Below are 24,709 nucleotides of genomic sequence, written 5' to 3' on the forward strand. Positions count from 1 at the left end.
AGGCTCGCAGTAGAGCCTTCCAGTTGACAGCGGAGGAGGTCCGCGCAGCACCCGACATTGTGGCTGGTATGTGATTTTTTGCTTATCCTTTTGTTTATATATATGGTGCTTATTGTGTTGTGCTTAGGTACTTTTCTTGTGAGTTCTGTACCTGCTTTGGTGTTGTTTGACTCGGGTGCGAGTCGGTCGTTTGTATCGCTAGCAATTAGCCGTCACATCAGTATCCAGCGAGAGACGTTGAGTCGACCCTTGAGAGTATCCATAGCTGATGAGCATGCTATTTTTGCGACTGATGTGATCCGGGGATGCGTGCTTGAGATATATGGAGTCGATTTTCTGATAGATTTGGTACCTATCGCTATGGGGGATGTCTGTGTCATCGTGGGCATGGACTGGTTGAGTCGAATCGGAGCTATGATCGACTGTGAGCGTCAGTTGGTGACCATCCGAAATCCTAGTGGGGGAGTGCTTACGGTATTCGGCGAGGGTACCCGATCTGGGCCAGCATTCTGTTCGGCTGCTCGAGCGAGGCAGAGCTTGCAGCAGGGTTGCACGGGTCTTCTGGCGTATGTGGCGGATACGCGGGATGTTTCAGTGAGACCGAGTTCTGTCGCTGAGGTTCCGGTTGTGAGTGAGTTCCCGGACGTGTTCCCCGAGGAGTTACCTGGTGTGCCTCCCGAGAGGCAGGTGGAGTTTCATATTGATTTACTTTCGGGGGCGGCACCTATCACCAAGGCACCCTATCGCCTTGCGCCACCAGAGATGCATGAGTTATTCTCACAGCTTCAGGAGCTGTTGGGAAAGGGATTTATCCGGCCAAGTAGCTCGCCGTGGGGAGCACCGATCCTTTTTGTCAAGAAAAAGGATGGCTCGCATCGGATGTGCTTTGATTACCGGGAGTTGAACAAGCTGACGGTCAAGAACCGTTATCCGCTTCCGAGGATCGATGATCTGTTCGATCAGTTGCAGGGTGCATCTTGGTTCTCCAAGATCGATTTGAGGTCTGGTTATCATCAGATGAGAGTTTGTGAGGAGGATATTCCGATGACGACATTTAGAACTCGTTATGGGCATTACGAGTTCGTGGTGATGCCTTTCGGGCTCACCAATGCACCAGCAGCGTTCATGGATCTCATGAACCGGGTATGCAGACCTATGTTGGATCGTTCAGTGATCGTGTTCATTGACGATATTTTGGTGTATTCGAGGTCTAGAGAGCAGCATGAGGAGCATTTGAGAGAGGTTCTCGGAGTATTGAGATCAGAGAGGCTTTATGCCAAATTCTCCAAGTGCGATTTCTGGTTACGAGAGGTCCAGTTCTTGGGGCACCTCGTTAATCAGAATGGGATTTTGGTCGACCCGGACAAAATTGAGGCGGTTATGAGTTGGGAGGTGCCGAGATCCCCCACCGAGATCAGGAGTTTTCTGGGGTTGGCCGGCTACTACCGGAGGTTTATCAGAGATTTCTCCAAGATTGTTGTTCCTCTCACCAAGTTGACCCGGTAGGGCGTTGCTTTTGTTTGGGGTCCCGATCAGCAGACCTCGTTTGAGACTCTTCACCAGAGATTGTACGAAGCTCCAGTACTAGCTCTTCCTGAGGGGATGGAGGGCTTCGTGGTTTACTGTGATGCATCCATATCAGGGTTAGGTGCAGTGCTTATGTAGAGGGGGCACGTGATAGCATATGCATCGAGGCAACTGAAGCCTCACGAGACGAGGTATCCCACCCACGATTTAGAGTTGGGGGCCGTGGTATTCGCTCTCAAGATCTGGCGCCAGTACTTGTATGGGGTTCGGTGTACCATTTACATGGACCACAAGAGCTTGAAGTATCTGATGGATCAGTCTAACCTGAATATGCGCCCGAGAAGATGGTTGGACGTGGTAAAAGATTATGATTGTGAGATTCTGTATCACCCGGGCAAGGATAACGTGGTAGCCGATGCCTTGAGCCGCAAGGCGGAGAGTTCCCTGATTCGGGACTTATGCATGAGGATGACTGTGATGACTCCGGTGATGGATACCATTCGAGAGGCCCAGGCGGAGGCCGTGAAACCAGAGAACCGCAAGAGGGAGCGGGTGATTGGGCAGGTATCCGAGTTTGTGATGGATAGCCGGGGACTTATGACCTTTCGAGGTCGGGTTTGGGTGCCTTATACGGGCGGAGCTCGTAGCATTTTGATGGAGGAGGTGCATAGATCGATATTTTCGATCCATCCCGGGGCCACTAAGATGTATTTGGATCTGAAGAGAGACTATTGGTGGCCCTGTATGAAGAGGGATGTAGCATGGGTAGTAGAGAGGTGCCTGACCTGCCGCCGGGTCAAGGCTGAGCACCAGTGTCCTCATGGTCCATTGCAGCCTTTGGAGATTCCCCAGTGGAAGTGGGAGCAGATCTCGATGGACTTTATCACCAAATTGCCGAGAACGGCACGTGGAGTTGGCGTGATCTGGGTGGTTGTGGATTGGTTGACGAAGAGTGCTCACTTCCTTGCTATTAGTGAGAGCTCTTCTGCTGAGAAGCTGGCAGAGATTTATGTGCGAGAGGTGGTAGCACGGCATGGAGTACCGACATCCATAGTGTCGGATAGGGATGTGCGTTTTACTTCCAGATTTTGGAAGAAGTTCCATGAGGAGTTGGGAACACGATTGCATTTTAGTACCGCCTACCATCCGCAGACAGACGGGCAGAGTGAGCGGATGATTCAGACACTTGAGGACATGCTTCAGGCATGCGTTATGGATTTTGGTGGAAGTTGGGACTCATACCTACCTTTGGCTGAGTTTTCCTATAACAACAACCATCACTCGAGCATCGGTATGCCTCCCTTTGAGCTTCTTTATGGGAGGAGGTGTCGTACTCCCATCTGTTGGGGAGAGGTGGGGCAGAGAGTTATGGGCAGCACTAAGATAGTGCTGAAGACAACCGAGCAGATTCAGCAGGTCAGACAAAGGTTGCTGATGGCGCAAAGTCGTCAGAAGAGTTATGCGGATAGAAGACGATCCGAGCTTGAGTTCCAGGTTGGAGACTTTGTGCTTCTGAAAGTTTCCCCATGGAAAAGAGTGATCCAGTTTAGGAAGCGGTGCAAGTTGGGGCCTCGATATATTGGACCTTTCAGGGTGATTGCCAGGGTTGGCAAGGTAGCATATCAGCTAAAGCTACCTGAGGAGTTGAGCCAGATCCATAGCACCTTCCACGTGTCCCAGTTGCGGAAGTGTGTGGCTAATGAGACGGCAGTAGTACCTTTAGAGGACATTTAGGTGGATGCGAGCCTGAATTACATCGAGAGACTGATCACGATCCTCGATCAGAAGGTGAAGGTTCTGAGGAACAAGGAAGTGCCTCTGGTTTAGGTCCAGTGGCAGCATCGGAGGGGACTTGGGAACCAGAGCCGGAGATGCCGGAGCAGTACCCCGAGTTATTTGCGGAGCAAGACTTCGAGGGCGAAGTCTGATTCTAGTGGGGGAGAATTGTAACATCCCGGATTTCAGGTATATTCCTTTGATCCTTTTCTTTTTCCTAAGTTGTCAAATTTAGTCCTTGAAATAATTTTATGGCAATTGAGTACGCTGGGCTTACTGGAGGGTACGCTGCGAGTACTCATGAGCGTGTTCTTGACGCGGAGGCTACCCAGTACGCTGGGTGTACCATAGTGTACGTTGCGCGTACTAGGTTCAGACTAAAACCCTAATTGTGGGGGTGAGCCCTATAAAAGGAACATTATGGCCTCACTTTTAGCCACCATTTCCAGAGAGTGAAACCCTAAGAGTGCCAAACCCTCGTTCTAGAGCTTGTCTGTGTGTGTGTGTTTGAGCTTAATAGTGTTCTTGTGTGCCTTTGAAGAAAAGAAGGATCCTTTGAAGAAACTAGAGTTGGGGTGCAAGCTTTGGATCTGAGCTTTTTAGAGGTTGGGGCATCACTTGGAGGTAAAAAGCTCAAAGCTTTCTTAACCTTTTTGGATTTGTGAATTATGGGCCATTTCTAGGGTTTTTGTCCCAAAGGTGGAGACTTTATGAGTAAAGGAGCTCCATAAGACCTTGATCTGTCCATATTCAGTGTATAAAGAGTTATAGATCCATAAAAATCCAATCTTGGATGTTAGGAGTGAGCCATGCATGAGATATGGGCTCTTTAGTGGAGGAAGTGGTGTGTTTTGGATGTTGATGACCATTACAGCCATGCAAAGGCGTAAAGTCTTTGACTTTATGGATTAGGAGGCTGTAGGGGGTCCAGATCTGTATTTTGAGCCAAGGTCTTAACTGATTAAGACCATAAGTGAGATATCGGTGAAACTGGGACGTACGCTGAGCGTAAATCCCAGTACGCGGGGCGTAGGGCTCAATCAGCCCGATATCAGCATAGCGGTCAAGTACGCACAGCGTAGGAGTCTGGTACGCGATGCGTACTCCTTAGGGTTGACTTATGTTGACTTTTAGGGTTTAGTCAACATTTAGACTTTTGGACCATTGGAGGGGTAGAATGGTCTTTTACCCTTCTGAGAGAGTATAGGAAGGGATTAGTCTAGCCTTTGAGAGCTTTTATTAAGTAGAGATATTTTATGTATGTGATTAGGCGGAGGCTAGATCATTGTTTCCAATTCGAGATCATTCGAGTTACCCGAGGTGAGTCTTCTCACTATACATTACCTAGGGCGGTATCTATGTGTGACCAGAGGGTCTTATGTGCTTGCTTGAGTTATGCATGATTGTGGGATATGTATTATATGCTATATTATTGTGTTTAGACCGGACCGGAGGGTCCAACGAATTACGAGGCCAGAGGGTCCTCAACCAGACCGGACCAGAGGGTCCAACGAGCTACGGGACTGGAGGGTCCCGCTGAGACACATTGACCAGAGGGTCGTACAGAGTTATAGCCTCGAGTGGCTAATATGTGTTGTATGTGGTATTTTGGGGAACTCACTAAGCATTTGTGCTTACCGTGTTATGTGTTATGTGTTTCAGGTACCTCAGAGGATCGCGGGAAGGCACCGGCATGATTTTACACATACTCTTGATATGGAGCTATGACTGTGGATCCTGGATTTGAATAATTGTATTGAAAACGTGTTGGCTGTTTTTTTGAGAATCAATGATGTGACTGGAATACCATCACATGGTCCTCAGCATAGGTCTGGATTGCTTTCGAGTCTGTCAACCCCGCTACTTCCACTTCTGTTGTCCAAAGCTCCATCCTGGAGATACTCACCTCCTCCACTTCCAAGGAGGCCTAAACCATGACCTCGCAACATCAGTCAACGTCGCAGTGTTGGAACCCCACCTTACACTATCCACTGGTGGATCACGTTGCCATTCCATAACACATATACTCAGAACCTGAACACACACTGATAAACTCATACAGAGTCTTCATCAGACTTCCTCATTATGTTCATCACTCGAAGACAGATCCACCGATTGCTATTAGCATAGCAGTATACTTCATACCCACACATAGATCTACAGTACATACAAAGTCTTCCGCATAACTGGACTGCTTCATTGCACCGTTCTAGTAACTGTCATCCAAACTGCATCAGGCAGCATCTTCCAAAGCGAACGTCCCATCCGAGAATTTCCAATTCTCCCCCACTTAGAACACTAACTACTGTCTACCGGCGGTGAAGCTGGTACGCGACTCACTTGTCCCTATCCGAGGCAACGAACTTTAGAGTATTCGAGTTCCTGCTGATGATTTCTGAATCCCTGAATCACGACTGCTCGTTCTGGTCTGACGATTTTTCCTATCCTATCTCTTTCTCTTGAATGAACCACCGGATCCTACCCATGTAAGATATCTTAACAATACATTCCCCCTAGCATCTCCTATGCCCTAATAACTCACGCAGAAAGAAATGGAAACTCATAATACAAATATGAACAAAAGATAGGAGAAAAGACATACCGGCCGTCACCTCTGGCGCTGTCCCGGTCTCCTCGGCCATAAGCTGATAGGCACGCCCTTGAGCCTTCGGAGGCTCTGCTCTACCCTGACCCCCGTCAGTAAGCCTCAAAGTGGCTGGTGTTGGGGCCTGCACTGGCCTGGTAGCCAAAAGAGGACACTGAGCCTTCATATGGCCCACCTGCTCGCAATGATAACAAAGTCGGACTCCGGTAGCTGGAGTCTGCTGTCTGCAGTCCCTGGCTATGTGACCCTCCTTGCCACACTTATGGCACCCAGAAGAAGACCGGCAACCTCCATCATGCACCTTGCCGGACTTCCCACAAGTGTGACTCCTCTGACTTCCCTATCGATAATCAGTGGCCCTCAACCGTTTCGGCGCAGGTTGTGACTGCACCGGGGCCTGTCCGTAAACATCGCCCTCTCCGTAAACATCCTGGTGATCTCCGTCACCGAATCTGAATCCTGTATCAGCTCCAAAAACTCATGAGACAATCTCTCTCGCTCAACCCGCGGAACATAACGGGTACTCAACATGTCCCGAAACTAATCCCAAGTAACCGCAGCCCGCTGCGCGTCAGAATATGATCTCGTAGTCAACCTCCACCAATTCTTTGCCCCGAGCCTCAACAGGTTCAGAGCACACCTCACCCTCTGATCAGCAGGGCATGAACACTTGAAGAAACATCCCTCCACGTCCGACAACCATCTCATAGCAACAATCGGATCCTGAACCCCGTCGAAAGTAGGGGGCTTCGTATTATCGAAGTCCCGATACTGGAAGCCCCGACCGACTCCTCCCCCTGCCGCTGTTACAGCCGTTGTAGCTACCGCGACAGCCGTCTCAGCAAGAGATGCATAACGGTCATCGAAGTACTCCACCATAGCGGTCTTGATAGACCCGAACATTTCCGGTAACAGAGCCCGGAACATAGCAGCAACCTCATCATGCAGGATTTCACGAATCCTGGTATCCAACTCATTTGTCCTCATCTGGCCAACGACCTCGGGTGGTACTGATCCATCCTGACCACCCTCTCCTGATCCTGATCCCGATCCGGATCCCACCCCAACACGTCTCGTAACCACCATACTGAAAATATACCAGGAAGAACATTAGATACTCCTCATGACAACCCGGGAACCAACTCCTAACCAAACCCCCAGTGGTTGTGACTTCCTTGCTACGCGTATGGGTCCTGTGCTTTCAGTAGTATGGGCCCCTACTACCTTCCACACCTACCCATATTTGTCTCAAGTATCACCACAACACCTTGACAATATACGTGAACATAGCGAGCGCTCAATCCTCACTCCCAGGGGAAAGCTAACTGTCTCACAACTGACCTACCGGTCTCACACAACCCACCCATCCATGAAACTTCCACCAACCCTGCAGTACTAGTGTATGCTAGCCATACATAACGCTGGACCCTATAGACTTTCGAATATCCAATCTTACCCTAAGCTTCCAATCAAACAAGAACAGAACATAAGGCCAAATCAAACATTCTCAGGCTATAAGATCTTAATTATGTATAACCGTGATGCATACATTAAGCAACTACAGTAATGATGTCAATCTTATATAAAGGAAACCCTAGTCTAGCAGGCATCATGTAATCAGGCAATTCTATCATGCAATTACTGAAGATCCCTAGCCTAGCACTAACATGCTGTTCTAACATATCACATAATCAAATACTGTATGGTATTTTGGGGCCTACTTACTGGCTTCGGCAGATCGTACACCCTGTATCCTCCTTTACTTATTTTGAAAACCATTTAAAAATCATTTTGAAAGTCCTTTCCTTGATTTGAGACTGGAGTTACACGAGTGTTCCTCCAATTCACTCAAACCAAGGCTCTGATACCAACTTGTAACGCCCAAAAAATTAAAGCCAATTTAAACTTTTAAAAATATTTCAAAATCATCAAAACATTACAATCTGGTTTCCAAAATGTATAATATCAGAGTTTTCCCAGAAACATAAACAAAACATGAGGAGTTGTACGATCACGCCTTTGCCTTGCCACGATCCCCTGATATACCTGAAACAATAAACTGAAACTGTAAGCCGGAAAGCTTAATGAGTTAACCCCAAAATACCTATACACACATAACCATACACACATAGTAACAAACAGCATACTATGGGTCCAATCAACCATCGGGTTGGAATACCCCAGGCTCTCAACCATCGGGTTGGAATGCCAACATACTACGAGTCCAATCATCCTCGAGATGGAATACTCTCGGCCCACAACCAACGGGTTGGAATGCCCACACTCCTATACATACAACAACTACTGTGGGTCCAATCATCCATCGGGATGGGATACCCCAGGCCCTCAACCATCGGGTTGGAATGCCAACCTACTATGAGTCCAATCATCCTCGGGATGGAATACTCTCGGCCCACAACCATCGGGTTGGATTGCCCACATCCTATGAGTCCAATCATCCTCGGGATGGAATACTCGCGGCCCACAACCATCGGGTTGGATTGCCCACATAACCAATCAAACATGTGCACCTATATCAGATAATCATATAACAGTCTACCATACAACATACTAGGGCCCTATCATCCTCGGGATGGAATACCCTCAACTACCATATCAAGCATGTGCACATATACCAGGTAATATCCTACCAGTATACACACAGTCAGACCAACTACAGGTCACTAGGTATAACCACATCCGATGTACCCGGATACCGATCTAACAGATCATACTAGCATATAATCATCCTATCTACCAGGATACCGTACTAACATATCATAACAGAGACCATTCCAAATAACAGAGCAAAGGGCCGGCCTTGGTGCCTTAGACCCTTGGGTACAGTGAGGATAACTCACCTTGCAAAGGTCGAACTGTATGATGGGTTTTGAGCATTCTAACACTCCTATGGTGTACATGCAACCCTAGAAACCTTGGATCTATGTTTGACTATGATACATGCAAATAATTATTTTTCCAAGGTTCTTATCCTATCTAGCATGGCATAGGGAAGTTGAATCAAATAAAGCTAGTAGAATTACTTACCTTGTAGTTGTAGTTGATTGCTTGGAGTTTTAGAGCCTAACACCAATAGTGTGGATGCCTCAAATGGAAATCACAAATCACCACAAACTTGGAACTTTGAGAGAATAGTAATCACCTTCTTGAAATCGGCCCTCTTACTTTACTCACCACAACTCGTGTCATTTCAAGAACCAAAGCCTCCTTTATATAGTGTGGTGGATTAGGGTTACATCCATGTAAACCCTAATACCCATGTCTTTTCATTTCCATGAGATCCATGGGTTAAAGCTCCATGGAGTATCCATGGACTTTCCATGCAAGCCTAGCCCATTCCAAATAAGCATTAGCCCACACTATATAAATACAAGAGCCCATATTTAATTAGTCATACTTTTGATCTCTAAATTAATTCTAGATTAATTATAGATCAATACTAATTAAATAATATGATTTTATATTAATATATTAGGACTTATAATATATTAATAAATCATAACTTATACTATTCTCAAACGATTATCCATAAATTGTTCGGGTGAAGTGCAACCCAAATGGACCATGCCGGGTCGGGTCAAGTACATACCAAATATAGTTATGGACTTAGACACTATATCCAACAGTCTCTCACTTGGATAAGTCTAATAACTATAGTTGCAAGTATGACTTCAGGAACCGATCAGCAATCGTAGCTCTTTAAACTCTGTTAAACTATGAAGCGCCATTTGAGATAAGTGATCATATAATCCTCTATTCTAGATATCAGCCGGACAAATACATGGAACATGGTCTTGCTTATTGTCCAGCATTTGTTTCCCGATTTCCGATTTGTTTGACATAGAACTTAACTGAACACATCAATTTAGTTCTGACCGGGCCCGGTACATAGGTCAAAACAAAATCATCGAGGGGCCCAAATATCGCTTCTAATCCTAGAAGGAACAGATAAACTTCGACTCATATGTTTGCTCTACTACTTGTTGAATTACACACAAAAGCATGGTTTATAACATCGAGTTACCAATGCGTTTTCGTGCAATCAATGCATAACCAACTCATAGGCAACAAATCATATCTTTAGGTTTGAAGACTTATATGATATTACCGTCTCACGATCACTCGAGATAAATTCCATGAAGTGATACAAGTGAGCATGGGTTGATTCCAATACTCAGAACTTATGAGCACTCATGAGTGCTGTAGCCCCGCTTTGTCTAACATCTTAGACCTCTACAAGCCAACCCATGACAGTCTTGATTCATATCTACTTCCAACATATGACCGACTGTGGAGAGTTTGAATAATATGATATAAACCATAACATAATTATTCTGGAAGTCAAAACATGCAAAAAGAAATAATAGTAAACGATTGACAAGAGATAGCAACACTTTACTCATAAATAACAGCTTTTATTTATCATCAAATGTCAATTACATTTTACAAATTTCAAGATTATCTAACTACTAAAACTAATATCATCCTTCAGCCCTATGCTCCGAGCATGCTGGAGATGCTTAGCCCGAGTCAGTCCCTTCGTGAGGGGATCTGCTGGGTTCTCATCCGATGATACCCTCTTTGCCACGAGGATTCCTTCTTCTATTTGATGTCTGATGAAGTGATATTTTCTGTCAATGTGTCTGGATCTCCCATGATCTCTTGGTTCCTTGGCTAAGGCAACCGCACTATTGCTGTCACAGAAAATCTCCATTGGCTCCTTTATAGCTGGTACAACTCCAAGGTCTCCGATGAATTTCTTTAGCCATATAGCCTCCTTTGCTGCCTCGCTTGCTGCTATATACTCTGATTCACAAGTGGAATCAGCCACTGTCTCCTGCTTGGAACTTTTCCAAGTAATTGCCCCTCCGTTTAGAGTAAAGACCCAGCCCAATTGAGAGCGGAAATTATCCTTGTCAGTCTGAAAGCTAGCATCACTGTACCCTACAACTCTCAAGTCCTCACTGCCACCGAGGGTCAGGACCCAGTCCTTAGTCCTCCGTAGGTACTTGAGGATATTCTTTACCGCAGTCCAGTGTGCCTTTCCAGGGTTCCCCTGATACATGCTAACCATGCTCAAAGCAAAGGCTACATCAGGTCGAGTACACGTCATAGCATACATGATCGATCCTACAGCTGAAGCATAAGGTATTCGACTTATTTATGCTATCTCAGCCTCAGTACTAGGGCTTTGTGTCTTACTCAATCTGGCGTTACTTTGGATGGGTAACTCTCCTTTCTTGGAGTTATGCATGTTGAACCTTTTCAACACTTTGTCCACATAGGTGCTTTGACTAAGTCCAATTAGTCTTTTACTCCTGTTTCTCAAAATCCTTATCCCTAGGATATAGGCAGCTTCTCCAAGGTCCTTCATAGCGAAACACTTCCCAAGCCAGGACTTTACTTCCTGCAGGGTTGGGATGTCATTTCCTATGAGTAGTATGTCATCCACATACAGTACCAAAAAGCTGACTATACTCCCACTAGCCTTGATATAGACACAAGATTCATCTTCACTCCTTGAAAAGCCAAATTCTTTGACTTTCTCATCGAATCAAAGATTCCATCTGCGAGGTGCCTGTTTTAATCCATAAATGGATTTCTCGAGCTTACACACTCTACTGGGGTACTCTGTACTGACAACACCCTCTGGCTGAACCATGCAAACATCTTCAGCCAACTTTCCATTAAGGAAAGCGGTTTTGACATCCATTTGCCATATTTCATAATCATGAAATGCAACAATGGCTAACAGAACCCTAATAGACTTAATCTTGGCCACTGGTGAAAAGATCTCATCATAATCAACTCCCGGAGTTTGAGAATAACCCTTTGCAACCAGTCGTGCCTTATAAGTGTGTAAATTACCATCCATGTCGGTCTTCTTCTTGAAGATCCATTTGCACCCAACTATCTTACGATCAGGTACATTGTCAACCAAGTTCCAAACTTGATTGTCATACATGGACTGTATCTCGCTATCCATAGCCTCTTTCCATTTAGCAGCCTCAGGGCCTGTCATGGCTTCCGTGTAGCTGTTAGGCTCATCCAGATTTACCAGTGTGTTATCACTGATAAGTGTCTCACCTTTTGCAGTAATATGAAAACCATAATAATGCTCAGGTGTATTCCTAACTCTGGTGGAACGCCTCAGAGGTATAGATTCTTCAGTCGGCTCAACAGGAGTTTCCTCCTCTGGTTGAGGGCTAGGGTTTGAGGTTCCTTCACCACTTGACTCTTGAATTTCCTCAAGGTCAATTTGCCTCCCACTGTCTCATTGGCTCATGAATTCTCTCTCTCGAAAGAATCCTCTTCTTGCTACAAAGACCACATTATCACTGGGTCTGTAGAAGATGTAACCAAAGGATTTCTGTGGGTAGCCGATGAAAATACACCTTTCGCTTCGGGGTTCGAGCTTATTGTGAGTCTCGCGTCTCACGAAAGCCTCGCAACCCCAAATCTTGATGTGGTCTAGATTGGGAACTTTTCCAGTCCACACCTCGTGAGGTGTTTTGGCAACCTTCTTTGTAGGGACTAAATTAAGGATATGGGCGGCAGTCTCTAAGGCATACCCCCAAAATGAGATTGGTAGCGAAGCTCGACTCATCATGGAACGAACCATGTCCAACAAGGTCCAATTGCGCCTCTCAGCTACACCATTCAACTGTGGTGTCCTAGGAGGTTTCAATTGTGAGACAATCCCACATTCCTTAAGATAGTCAAGGAACTCAGTACTAAGATACTCACCAACACGATCGGATCGAAGCATCTTAATGTTCCTGCCCAACTAATTCTCCACTTCTTGCTTAAACTCTTTGAATTTCTCAAAGGTTTCTGACTTATGCTTGATTAGGTAGACATATCCATATCTACTAAAATCATCAGTAAAAGTCACATAGAACCGATTAGCATCTCTTGTGGCGGTTCTGAAGGGTCCACACACATCCGTGTGTATGAGGTCCAACAAACCTTCACCCCTAGCACAAGTGCCAGTAAAAGGTGACTTTGTCATTTTACCAAGCAAACAAGATTCACAACTATCATCTAACTTTAGGTCAAATGACTCCAAGACTCCATCCTTTTGGAGTTGGCCTATGTGTTTCTTGCTTACATGTCCAAGACGACAATGCCATAAGGATGCTTTATCTAAGCTAGTGGAAGAGTTAATACACAATACATTATTTCCGAGACTATCTACAACAGATACAGTTTCATACACGCCATCACAAGGTAATGCTTTAAAATAAAGAACATTATTAAAGAAAGCATCAATACTACCATTATTATTATCAAAATAAAAGGTAAAACCTTGTTTATACAATGCATGAAAGGAAATAACATTTCTTGCCATTTCTGGCGAATAATAACATTTATTCAAATCTAATGTAAACCCACTATTTAGCACTAAGGAATAAACTCCTATCTTGGTGACAGGTGAAGCTTTCCTGTTTCCCATGATCAAGTTTATCTTTCCCTGCTCCACATTCTCACTTCTTTTTAGTCCCTGCAAATCACAACATATGTGAATACCACAACCTGTATCAAGGACCCAAGACTTAGAATGAGGTGAGTTATTAGACAATATAGTGTATATACCTGCATGGTTGGGTTTTACTTTCCCATCCTTCAAATCTTGCTGGTACTTTGGGCAGTTTCGCTTCCAGTGCGACTTTTCATGGCAATAGAAGCATTCAGCCTCATTAGGGTTAGCAGAAGGAGTGACAAAACCTTTCTTGGTTTTGCTTGAAGAGGAGCCTTCAAGGGTCTTACCCTTGGTACCCTTAGAAGGGTTCTTTCTCTTCTTCCCTTTGCCATGCCCGATTGCCAAGACATTAGCCGCAGTTGGAGTAGGAGTAGGAGTAGTAACAACCGACTTACCATTTAGACCACTTTCGGCGGTCTTCATGAGTCCTTGAAGTTTGCTGAGGGTGACTTCTTCCTTGTTCATGTGATATGTCATGCGGAATTGATCATAACACGATGGCAAGGAGTGCAAAATGATGTCTATTCCTAACTCCTCAGGGAAGTTCACATTCAACTTCAGTAAACGGTCCACATACCTTTGCATTTTCTGCATGTGGCCCGTGATGGGTTCACCATCCTTCATTCGGGTTGTTATCATGGAGGAGATTATTTCATATCGCTCTTGACGAGCACTTTGATGGTAGCGGTCCATCAAGTCCTGGTGCATCTCAAAAGGATAATAGTCCTCATAGGACTTTTGGAGCTCGACTGTCATGGTGGTCATCATGATGCATGCCACTTTTGTAGCATCTCTTTCATGTACCTCATATTCAACAAGCTCTTCAGGAGTAGCAGTTGGCTCGGGTACCTTCAGCTCCTTGTCGAGAACATATTCTTTGTTCTCATACCGAGTGACCATCCTGATGTTTCTGATCCAATCTGTAAAGTTGGACCCATCAAAGATGACTCTCCCACAAAGATTCATGGGAGAGAAGGAGCTAGTAGGGTTTGAGCCAGAAGCATTGTTATTGGAAGACATCTGAAAAGAAGAGGGAATAGATTAGATTAGATATAGAGATAGTCCTTAACAAAACATCCAAATGTAATATTAAGGCTAGGACCCAACACAATATTTTATAACTTAGAAGAGGGATGCCGTAATCTAAGCTATAAGATATTTGAAGGTAGGTGAATGACGATTCACCAATTTCCACCATGAAAAACGAAATATTTAATTAGGTTTTAATTGGTTTAGAAACTCCTAGATTCTTTGAGATTCATTGAACTTTCTTTAATGACATGTTTCAATCTCGAGTGTGCCCTTCAAGTTTTGTGACTGGGATGCCGAGGATCACAAAACAAGGTGTGAAGTAACCATGCAAATTACTTGGTACCCTTAATGTATTACCCCTCAATCGATGTGCCGGTTAACCACACACGCTCCATCGATACTATGATAAACATTAAGTCACCCTTTACCTACCTTGTTAAGTTCAAGTTAGTGTGCCGGTTAACCACACACGCTCCACTAACGACTTAAACAAAGTGTAAAGTGTAATTTCATGGATTAGCACCTTATTCACATTTTCCTAAAATAACTAAGATTGGGAATTCAATAAAGTTTAGTTACGTTAGTATTATCATTATACTTTTAATGAGAATTTATAAGTCCTTGTCCTACCCGTTCGGCTAACGACCCTCCACCGATCAAGGAAGCGGTGGCTGAGAGTGGACACCCATTAAGTTGCCATTTTATAGGTAACAAACTTATACACCCCTTATAGACCGGCTTCGTGAATGAGGCGTAATAGCGGTAAGACGACTTGATCTTATACATATATAAATATTATTAAACTTATAATATTATAAAGTATAAGGGTTGAATTTTAACTTTTAAAATTCTAGGGATTGGAACTAAAGTTTTTAATATGACTTTACATGTTCAAAAACTTGAGGGCAAGTTTTGTAAACTTTCAAAACTTTTCATTTCTCATAACTTATGAGTTAATGGTTATTAAAAATGAAGACTCTTCATTTTTTTTTGTAACCTATGTGTTCTTTTAATGGTTATTTATAAATGTGACTTTTGGTTATCCATAACTTAAGAACTAGTTATGGACTCCATTAAAACACATAAAGATCAAGAATTAATCTAATCAATTATTAGCACATAATTTCTATGATCTTCTAAACTCATATGTTTATGAATGTTCATATCAAAAATTTCAAGAATCGTAAAAACATATACAAAACTTGAAATTTTGATACGAGCTTTTGAACAAAACTTCGATTTTCAAGTTTTTTTTTTTTTTTTTTTGTTTTTTTTTTGCATCAAGTATCAAATAAACAAACCAATCTCTGATACCACTGATGGGTTTTGAGCATTCTAACACTCCTATGGTGTACATGCAACCCTAGAAACCTTGGATCTATGTTTGACTATGATACATGCAAATAATTACTTTTCCAAGGTTCTTATCCTATCTAGCATGGCATGGGGAACTTGAATCAAATAAAGCTAGTAGAATTACTTACATTGTAGTTGTAGTTGATTGCTTGGAGTTTTAGAGCCTAGCACCAATAGTGTGGATGCCTCAAATGGAAATCACAAATCACCACAAACTTGAAACTTTGAGAGAATAGTAATCACCTTCTTGAAATCGGCCCTCTTACTTTACTCACCACAACTCGTGTCATTTCAAGAACCAAAGCCTCCTTTATATAGTGTGGTGGATTAGGGTTACATCCATGTAAACCCTAATACCCATGTCTTTTCATTTCCATGAGATCCATGGGTTAAAGCTCCATGAAGTATCCATGGACTTTCCATGCAAGCCTAGCCCATTCCAAATAAGCATTAGCCCACACTATATAAATACAAGAGCCCATATTTAATTAGTCATACTTTTGATCTCTAAATTAATTCTAGATTAATTATAGATCAATACTAATTAAATAATATGATTTTATATTAATATATTAGGACTTATAATATATTAATAAATCATAACTTATACTATTCTCAAACGATTATCCATAAATTGTTCGGGTGAAGTGCAACCCAAATGGACCATGCCGGGTCGGGTCAAGTACATACCAAATATAGTTATGGACTTAGACACTATATCCAACACTGTAGAGGTAAGATCAAATTCTCCGATCACAGCCACGAACTCCACCACCCTACACTATCATGGAAACAAATCTATAAGTGCCCAAATTACCAGAATACCCTTGGAGTCAAACGGTCAACCCTTGGTCAAAGTTAAAGTCAACTGTCAAGGTCAACAGTCCATGTTGACTTTAACTCGTCGAGTACCCTAATCTACTCGCCGAGTTCCTTGCATAACTTTCCAACCCGCCGAGTCACTCGTCTGACTCGTCGAGCCCAAGGCATTCTTCATCAGACTCGCCGAGTCGTTCATACAACTTTCCGAGTCTACGACAATCTTAATCGGACTCGCCGAGCCGTTTATGGCACTCGCCGAGTCCCTTTAGTCCTTCATTCATACATACGATTTTAAGCTGCTTCAAAGCTCCAAACAGTAGATCTAAGCTCCCAAGGCATGTTTATCACGTTAAGTTGCAATCTTTACGTGCATGCAAGGTGATAATGGCTCAAAACAAGCTAAAGGAGAGGTTCTAGGCAAGAGGAGTGCACTAACATGATAAAGGCTAAAACTTTACAACTACATGGACCCAAAACAAGTCTAGATCTGAAGTTGCAACCTCAGATCTAGTCCCAAAACCCGAAATGGATCCTAAACATGCTAAATAGCCCCAAATCATCATCCATGATTAGATCTAGAAGGGAAGAGCTGAAGGCAACGACTTGTTACCTCCAAAATGTGCCCAAGCTGAAGTAGATTCTGGATCTACACGAATTCATTGATGCTAGCCTATTGATCTACAAGCTTCCTTCACTAGAATCACCTTCCAAAGCTCAAAAACTCTCACCAATGGCTCACACACGATTTTAGGGTTTACTGACTCTCAAGGGGTGATAAGGGGGCTGAGGTAAGGACTTAAGGTCCTTTAAATAGGGTGCAAACCCTAAAATTAGGGTTTTCTCTTCCCAGTACCAACTCGTCGAGTCCAGCCGCCGACTCGGCGAGTTAGTCACTTAACACGTGGCCAAAACCTGCTTCGACTCGACGAGTAGGCATACCTACTCGCCGAGTAGACTCCTTAAATTACACATAAGCCCCTAAATCATACTTCTGAAATTTGGGATGTTACAGCCTTCATGGGTTGCTTTGGAAGCAAGTCAGGGAAATCCGAATTTTAATAAGGATTTAGGGTTTCCAAAACTAACGAATTTCGTTAGTTTTACCATAATCACCTTCAATAATTTGAATTTACCACTATCATCAGCGGGACCCCAGCCAGGGGCTCTGTCCCTTGGACCCTGCCAAGGACGCTACCCCTAGACCCCGCCAAATGGGTGATGCCCCTTTGGAAACCCCGGACCTAAGGGCGCTGCCCCTGGACCCTCGACTTGTCATCGAACTGTCTTCTAGTACAATCTTATACATACATGCACTCCGTACAAACCCGTACATATATTAGAGTACAAATTATGAAGCCCCTTAGCCCACATGTTAGTTCCAGTTACATAAAATGACATGGTGACACTAAAATCACCAACAATCCTCCTCCATTTCAGTGTAACCCTTGAATAAACATAACCTTATCGAAACAAACCAAACTAGTACATAATGAAAATATCGAAATGATTGAATTTCCACTTAGTATCATACACTTGCAAATACTCAAGAATCAGGGTGTTTTAAGAATTGAACCCATCAACCGATTTGAATACTAGAAAGTAAAATACATACTAGTTTATTGAATTTATAGCAAAATACAACTTGACACTATTATAAAGCTGTGTGTCCCAATCCTCTCATGATCGTATCAAGGTCAAGTCCACGACCTCTTGAAATGCGGCTACACTTCACAATCACATAGGTAACTCCTTTCCATGTATCTGCACATACATTTATCAAAGGAATTATTAAGAAGTTAAACTTCGACCCGGCTAACTTGCAGAACCGAACACATACCTGGGATGAATACTTCATGTGTTCCGATCTATAAGTATGAGCTTTCCACATTGAATTCAACTCTTAACATTATATTAAGAGGGAATTGGGTGTCTTATCATTACAAAATTAAATGGACTTTAATCCCGTCCCGATTACATGTTGTGCACTAAGTCTCTTGTCAGACCTTTAGTCAAGTGATCTGCCAAATTTTGTTGCGATTTCACAAACTTAACCAAAATCACACCATTTATGATTAGTTCTCTAATCATATTATATCTAACACCTAGGTGTCTAGACTTTCCATTATAAACCTGGCTGTATGCCTTAGCCAGAGCGGATGCACTATCACAAAGGATAGAAATATGTGTTATCGGTTTAGACCACAAAGGAATCTCATAGACTAAATTCCTTAGCCACTCTGCTTCTTTACCAGTAGCTGCTAATGCAACAAACTCAAATTCCATTGTTGAGTTTGTAATGCAAGATTGCGTCTTGGAAGCCCAAGAAATGGCACCTCCCCTAAGCAAGAATACCCAACCAGAAGCTGAGGAATGGTCCTCCATGTTGGTTATCCAACTTGCATCCGAATTACCTTTTAAAACAGAAGGACTCCCCAAGTAACTCAAACCATAATCCATGGTTCCTTTGAGATACTTAAACACTCATTTCATTGCTTGGCAATGTTGAGCACTAGGATTAATAGTGTACCTGCTCAACATGCCCACAGCAAAAGCAATATCAGGTCTGGTATTTGTCATGGCATACATCAAGCTACCAATAGCCTTAGATTATTCCAATTGTGAAATGGGAACACCATTATTTGGCATTAATTTCACACTTGAATCCATAGGAGTACTCACAAGAGAACAATCGGTAAAATTAAACCGCTTGAGAATTTTCTCAATATAACGACTTTGAGTCATTACCAAACCTTTGTTCATCCTTTTAATTCTTATTCCAAGAATTACATCAGCTTCTCCTAAATCTTTCATGGAAAAATTAGATGATAACAAGTTCTTTGTTTCATCTACTTGATTTAGGTCGGTACAAAAAATCAACATGTCATCTACATATAAGCAAATGATCACTCAAGCTCTAGTAGTATCATCAAATCTACTATAAACACATTTGTCACATCGGTTTGTCTTGAAACCAGAAGACAAAATAACCTCATCAAATTCTTGATGCCATTGTTTAGGCACTTGTTTCAGCCCATACAAAGTTTTGATAAGTATACAAACCATATGCTCTTTACCATGCATAATGAAACCCTCTGGTTGTTTCATGTAAACTTCCTCCTCAAGATCACCATTTAAAAAGGTTGTTTTCACATCCATCTGGTGAATAACCAGATTGTGGATGCTTGCCAAGGCAATCACCAATCTAATAGTAGAAATACGTGCAACTGGAGCATACATATCAAAATAGTCAACATCGGGTTTTTGTCAAAAACCTTGAATGACTAACCGAGCTTTGAATTTGTCAATATTCCCATTAAAATTCAATTTATTTTTAAAAATCCATTTTGCAACCAAGTGGTTTAGAACCTGGAGGCAAATCAGACAACACCTATGTGTTGTTTTCAAGGATTGATGACATTTCATCATTAATTGCTTCCTTCCAAAAGTCACTATCACGAGACTCCATGACCTCTTTATATGTCTTAGGATCATCTTCAATACTATAGCAATAAGAGTATTTAATATTAATTTCATCCCTTGAACCTTCCACCAAAAACAGTTGGAAGTCGGATCCAAAAATTTTCGTAATTTGGCCTTTTTTGCTTCTACGAAGCTCTTGTGGTTCTTGCACATTACCACCATCTTGACTTTATGAAATTTTCACTTTATTACTACCAAAAGTAAGATCCTTAGGCCTTTAAATCGATGAAAAATGCATCTCATCAAACATTGCATCCCGTGATTCGATAACGGTGTTAATCGAAACTGAATAATTAGGTTCTATTACATAAAACCTATATGCCTTGGAATGTTAAGCATATCCAATGAATATACAATCAATTCCACGTTCTCCCAAATTTTTCTTTTTGGGCTCGGTGAGTTTTACAACTGCCCTACATCCGCAAACTCGAAAATAACTCAGATTCGGCTTTTTCTTGAGCCAATGTTCACATGGGACTGTTTTGTTCCTTTTATTTGGAACCCTATTTAATAAATAGCATGCCATTAACATGGCCTCTCCCTAGAATCCATCACTCAATTCCGAGTATGACAACATCAAGTTTACCATTTCTTTTAAAACTCAATTTTTGCGTTCAGCATTACCATTCTATTGGGGTGTGTAAGGTACCGTGGTCTCATGAATGATACCCACTGATTGGAAGTATATGGGATCCATATATTCACCTCCCCTATCAGTCCTAAGACATTTAACCGGATTGCCCAATTGCAATTCCACCTCAGTTTTGTATATTTTGAATTTATCTAAGGCTTTGTCTTTATAATGTAACAAACACACAAAGAAAAACCGAGTGCAGTCATCAATGAAGGTGACTACATACTTTTTATTTCCCAAAGAAGGAGTGGAGTGAAAATCACACAGGTCACTGTGTACAAGTTCCAAAACAGCTGAATTTCTAGTGACACTGGGCATGCATATTTCATATTTATCAGAAGTCATATCAAAGGCTAGAATTAATCCATATTTTGTCATCTCATGCATCCTTCTAAAGGTGACATGATCTAATCTTACATGCCAAAGCATAGATTTATCAACATTCGAAGCAGAAGATACAAACGTAGAATTTTGAACAGGTAATAATTTGTCAACAATATTCAAACAAAACATTCTATTATTTAAATATCCAAAGCCAACAAACATTCCACCCTTAGATAAGATGAACTTATCAGACTCTATAACTTGTTTAAAACCATCATAATTCAAACAACTAGAACTAACAAGATTCTTGCGAATCTTGGGAACAAACAAAACATCAAAAAGTCTAATTGTCTTTCCAGAAGTAAATTCAAGAAACACGACATCAACACCTCAAATAGGAATAAAAGAATCGTTTCCCATTTTCAGCACCAACCCATCTTCAAGCGTAGTTGTAACATCCCAAAATTCAAGACCAAAAATTTCATTTTTATATACTAGAAAAACACTTAACAACTTTGTTCCGAACATTGAAAACGTTTCATTTAAAACAAATATCAGAGTCTATCCCAAAGATCACATAATGCGGAATAATATGGGTGAATGCTATGCGATCGTCCCGAGCTCCTTTTCTGAAAACTAAAGGTACCTGAAACCAAAACTGTAAACCGTAAGCACGAAGCTTAGTGAGTTCCCCAAATACCACATACCATACAAATTAACTGAGATGACCAGGTACAGAAAAGGGATTTCAAATTACATATCAGCGATCTATTGCGGCTCGATCTTGACTTCCTGCGGAAGTACCTGCGATGAATCCTGAGCAGCCCTAACCTCTATGCGTGGGCAATTCGCCCTGAGATGACCAAGCTGATGGCAACGATGGCATAACTCTACCTCCAATGTGCATGCTTGGTGATTGTGACCCTTCCACCCGCACTTGCCGCACTTAAACCTGCTACGAACATAATATTGTACCCCTTTGTTCTTCGTGCACCCGCCATGACTCCTCGGGTCTCTGACACTTGATGCCGCTGCACCCAACTGTTCGGTTCGTCGGCCTAGACCATGTTCCCGCTTCATCTTCCCCAGTTGTCCATCCAAAACAATCTCCTGCTCTCGAGCTACCCCGAATACCTCATCAATTGTCTGAACAGCCGCCGAATGACTCTGGAACTTAACGGTCAACCTGTCCATGACACGCCCAATGATATCGAGTAACTCCTCGGGGAGGGCTCGTGAAACCTCCTCCATGATCCAATCAAGTAATGGGCTCCCTTGAGGACAAGGTGCATAAACCACCTCCGATCCTGAATGACAAGGGCTAACAATAGAATCCTCCTTCCTGAAGGATTCCAGGGATCTAATAGCATTGGGCTCCGGATGAGCCCCCAACTGCCCCGTAACAATCTCGGCCCGAAAGGCCTCAAGGCGACTATCCAAAAGTTCTAAAATCCCCTCCTTAGCCGAACCGAAGATCATAGGAGTCTGATCAATGATGTTGCGCGTAATCTCAGCTGAAATAAACTCTCTCATCCGATCATCACGCTGTCTAACTCCAGAGCCTGAGCCAAATCCCTCACCGGCACCCGAACTGCCAACTGGTATCTCCCGTAGCGTCACCATGCTGAAACATATCATGACAAACTGCTGATTACTCATCATACATCGAGGGATCATACATACTACAAGCTCCCTGGTTTTATCTCAGCCCTCCTTGACTCGAGTACGGATCCTTTGCTTTCAGTAGTATGGGACCCTACTGTTGGATTAGTGTCTAAGTCCATAACTATAATTGGTATATACTTGACCCGACCCGACATGGTCCATTTGGGTTGCATGGCATCAGAACATTTGGGTAGACTTTTTGTGAGAAGAGGATATTTGTGACATATTAATATATTATAAGTTCTAATATATTAATATGAAATCATATTATTTAATTAGTATTGATGAAGAATTAATTTGGAATTAATTTAGTGATCAAAATAGACTAATTAAATATATGGGGATTGATTATGTAAATCATTCATTCTTATATATGTGGGCTTATGATCCATGATACCTTATGCTGGGTTTAACTCATGTGGTGACCCATGGATACTCCATCGAGGTTAAAACCCATGGAGCATAAGGAATGGGAAAAGTCATGAGTTACATGGTGTAACCCTAATAGCCATACTATATAAAGACCCCATTGGTTGGTGAAATCGGCACTAGTGCATACACAAGAGGGTAAGCCAATTTCTAAGAGTCAAGTATCTCTTCTCATGGTTATTCCATATGATGATGATGTTGTGTGAACCATTTGAGGTGTCACACTTGGGGCACTAGGCTCTTAAGCTCCATGGAATCAAGCTACAACAAAGAGGTATGTATTCTATCTAGTTTTGTTATCCTAGTACATATGATTGTATGCTAGTTAGGGTAATACCTTGGTAAATTGATATTTGCATGTATAATAGAGAAAACATAGATCCAAGGTATTTAGGGTTGCATGTACACCTTAGGAGTGTTAGAATGCTCAAAACCCAACAGTGGTATCAGAGCCTAGGCTTGTTTTCAAGTTATACATGCTGAAATAGCTTAAAAATCGAAAATTCTGGCTTCCTGGGCACTGGACTTGCCGAGTCCACTGATGGACTCGCCGAGTCCATGAAGAAATTCATCATACTAGTCGAGTAGGTTCATACGCTCGACGAGTAGAAGCCCCTGGCAGCATATTTTCGACTTTTAAGGCTGGAATTAGTCTAGAATCATTACCTTAAACTGTTTTGGACTTATAAAACCTGTTTTGATGTGGTAATGCTTATGGTAAACCAATTTCAAAGTCATTAGCAAAGTTTCAAGTTTTATATATGTTTATATGATTCTTGAAAATTGTTGATATGGATTGTTCATGCTTATGAGTTTTGGTAGATCATAGGAATTATATGCAAATTGTTTGTTAGTGTAATTCTTGATCTTAATGAAATTGTATGAACTCCATAACTTGTCCTCAAGTTATGGATTACCTAAAGTTTTTTTGGTGTTACCTTGTTTTTGTGAGTCAATTTAGATTAAAAAAAATTGTATGATAGTTGTTTTCAATCCAAATTGATCTAAAAGTAGTTCACAAAATGTGTTTTTGTAACTTGTCCTCAAGTTATATGACAAGTCACATTTATGAATCTTGAAACTCATAAAATTGCCATAGGTTACACAAATGAAGAGTCATCTTTGTCATAAATAGTTTTATGAGCTCCATAACTTGTCCTCAAGTTATGGATGTTCAAGAGTCTCTTCATTAAAGTCTTTAAAACTTTAATTAAACTCATAAGTTATGAAAATCCAAGAGTTTTGAAAAGTTTCAATACTTTCCCTCAAGTTTTGGAATTTGTAAAGTTTTGCTTATGAATGCTTTAATTCCAAATCAAACCCTAGAATTTTAAAAGTATAAAATTCAACCTTTATACTATTATTATAATTTTAATTATATATATATATATATATATATATATATATATATATATATATATATATATATATATAAGATAAAGTCAATCTTACCGTTAGTAGGCCTCATTCACGAAGCCGGTCTATAAGGGGGGTATAAGGTTACTGCCTATAAAATGGCAGTTTAATGGGTGTCCACTCTCACCCACCGCTTCCT

The sequence above is a fragment of the Lactuca virosa genome, chromosome 5 (genome assembly GCF_052849685.1).
Source record: "Lactuca virosa cultivar CGN04683 chromosome 5, Lactuca_virosa_CGN04683_v6, whole genome shotgun sequence".
NCBI classification, from domain to species: Eukaryota; Viridiplantae; Streptophyta; class Magnoliopsida; order Asterales; family Asteraceae; genus Lactuca; species Lactuca virosa.